Raw genomic sequence first — 3,167 nt, 5'->3', positions numbered from 1 at the left:
TCAGGTTTCTAAGCCGCGTGAATGAAAGTTAAATGGAAATTTCAACGACTGCTATACTAAGGAAAAATTCGCAGCGTAATTCTAATTTTGAATTGTATTGAATGAGATGAATCATTAATAATATTTTACAGACACAAACACAATTTCAAGTGCAGCTGAATCCAAATAAATTTTTTTCTTTTAATTTAGCTGTCTTAAATTTTGCCGCCCCTTAATTCTGCCGCCCTAGGCTTCAGCCTATGTTGCCTGTACGATAAATCCGCCACTGAGCGCAGGCATTATACCCTTATTGTTTTTGTGTGGCTGTCAAAATGAGTAATGATGGTTATGGATGGCCGTAAGCAGAAAAGCGAAGAAAATGTGAATTAAAGCAAGCAATGTTGAGTAAAAATATGTTGATTAAATAACAGGGGAACGAAAGTTATGGCAAAATACAAAGAAATGCAAAAGAATAAACGGCAATGCCAGACGTGCCAGCTGCTGGTTAGTTTGTTAATCAAAATTAAATAAAAAGTTAAGGGGGTTTGCATAGTTTGCATTAGGAAAGCAGATTTCACACTTATATAAATTTCAAGGATTCAAGGGCAAGTTATAAAATGAAAAAAAATAAATAAAATAAAAATAAAATAAAAATAAAATAAAAAATAAAGTAGCGAGAAAATAAGCAATGATTAAAATAAGCAATGCACTGTAGTTTCAACCGGAAACAGTCTCAAAGCTCAATAGAAATTTTGATGCCTGAATTTGGTTTTGACTGGCAGAGCATCTGTTCATCGAAGGCTGAATTCGTCGAATATTTAACCGAATATTCGGAGGTGATGAATCCGAGCTCCCAGTTGATGACGACGGAGTCTATGTGCCACCACCCGGCTATGGAGAGGTACAAAGAGCAATTTCGCGCCTGATAAATCAAAAAGCTGATCAACTACTGAAATTGAAGTGTACTCTACCCAATTTACAAGAAAGACGATGCCGACATATGCCTCCTATCCCGCAGGATTAGCCTTCCAAGCATCGGATATAGGGATTTATTAAAGCACGAACAATGACAACTACCGATGAGTCGGCCCTGTCAAAATTCCGTAGGCGGTTAAGAGCAAAAACAAGAGTGCGATGTTTTAATGCTTTTTGTTTGACGAACTCTAATTTTTTGCCACTTGGACTTGGAGTATTTGGTACTGCAATAGTTTGTCTTTTTGGGACCCAGCACAGTGTTACCGTATTTCTCGCCAATAATTGAAGCGTGTTAAAAAACTCTTTGCAGAGTCTGGAATGCTTTTGAAGCGGACCCAGCCGGCTGCTTGGCTGTCTAACCAGATAACTATGAACGCTCCTTTCAAACCCATTCCAAGGCTTCCCTTTGACACAGAACTAAAATGCTACCACCTCGGCTTGATAAATAAGAACCAAATAAATACACAAAAATATAAAAGATGAGTACATATACTAACATAGAAGCTACCCAATTAAAGCAAACAAAAAGAAGAAAGCCTAAGAAGTTAACAAAATGAAAAGACACAATAAAGCAACAATTTATTCAATTAAAATAAGTATACGTTTAATAATTCTTTTTTGTACACAGAGAAAAATATATCTACATAATATATTTATGTACATACATATCTATATATGAAACCTTATTATCAAAACGCCGCATTACTTAATTGTTCTTCATAAAATAATTAATGTTTAATTAAATTCGTAACAAAAGCACAAACAAGACTCCTTAACAGATGTTTCCAGCCACTGACATTTAAAGGTCAGCGGCTTGTTTTGACAGGTACGTACATATGTATGTATGTAAATTCAAAAACTACTCAGAAACTTTCTTGTCACGTAAATTTCCAAAAAAAAAGAAGAGAATATTGTCTTTGAACTGCCAAAGCTTGAATCTTTGTTGTTAGTTTTCCATTAGAAGCCATAAACTCATTATGAGTTGAGTAAAAGCGCCATTGTCATCATTATTCATTTAACTGGCAGGAAAGATTAAAAACTTCCATTATTCCACCTTAATGAAGTGCAACTAAGTGTGGGCAGGTGGATGTCGCTGACAGTTTTCATACTTAGTTAGTCGTTGGTATTTATCAGGTTGCATTTATTAGTTGAAACTTTCGCGCGTTAATGTAGGCGAGTTCGCTCATTTATGGCTGAGTAGACAAAAATATAACGTGTGCGTGTGTGTGCGAGAGAGTGTGTGTGTGCGAGATATGATGACAAGTGGCGGAGGAAAATTAATGTCATCTCTATTTTAAAGTAATAGTAACAGGTTGACCGAGCTTTGCTCGGACTGCATATGTATGTAAGTACGCACTTTTCAAAGTTTCAATGTTTGCGTATCACATAATGGATGTTTGGATAGCTTTCTAGAAAAAGTATGTCGCTTAAAAAATATTATTGATTGACAACAGCAAGGCGCACCCCACATATCGGTGGAGAAGCTCGGCCAATCTGACATTGATATTACTCAGTGAAACAGAATTCCATAAAAATAATATTTTGGAAAGCAATATACGATTTTTTAACTTTTTGATCCCCAGTTTCACCAATCAATTTTAAAATTTATTATTAATTTTATTATTTGATATTAATTATTAAAAATTTTCCGAAAAAACTGTGTAATTTAGAATTCTAACAGGCTGATAAATTTAAAATTGTTTGGTGCAACCCGGCATGAATCGTATAAAATAAATAAACCTCTTACATTGAAAATTAGGTGGCAAACTTATTTTGAAATACCCCAAGTTGAAGAGTACCAGCCCTATCGCCAATTCTATGTGAATAAAATTCCCATAATTTAGCCTGCAAAACAAAAACAAATTGGGAAACATTGTTTTTGTTTTGCTTTATAATATTTGGGAATATTTGTTAATGTAAAATTCGCAATAGGGCCGTACATATTTTGCGTGCATATATACTGTGTATTTACATACATAAAAATGTTCTTTAAAATTAATAACATACAAGCTTATATTAAAAAAAAAACATGGCAATCCTAAACGAAAACACTTCTGGATTAAAGCTCTGAAAAATCTATATATTAAAACGCTAACATAAATTTTGTCACCGTTCATTTGGCGATTCTACGGTACCGCTTTAAAATAAAGTAGCTTTAAAAATGGTTTATAAACTGAAAAATGTATGAAAACGTCACTTTATAAAGCTCTTTA

The sequence above is a fragment of the Rhagoletis zephyria genome, unplaced genomic scaffold, assembly GCF_001687245.7.
Source record: "Rhagoletis zephyria isolate East Lansing unplaced genomic scaffold, Rhagoletis_zephyria_1.1 Rzeph_scaffold_04041, whole genome shotgun sequence".
Lineage (NCBI taxonomy): Eukaryota > Metazoa > Arthropoda > Insecta > Diptera > Tephritidae > Rhagoletis > Rhagoletis zephyria.
The sequence above is the reverse complement of the archived record's forward strand: the minus strand, read 5'-3'. Positions refer to the sequence as shown.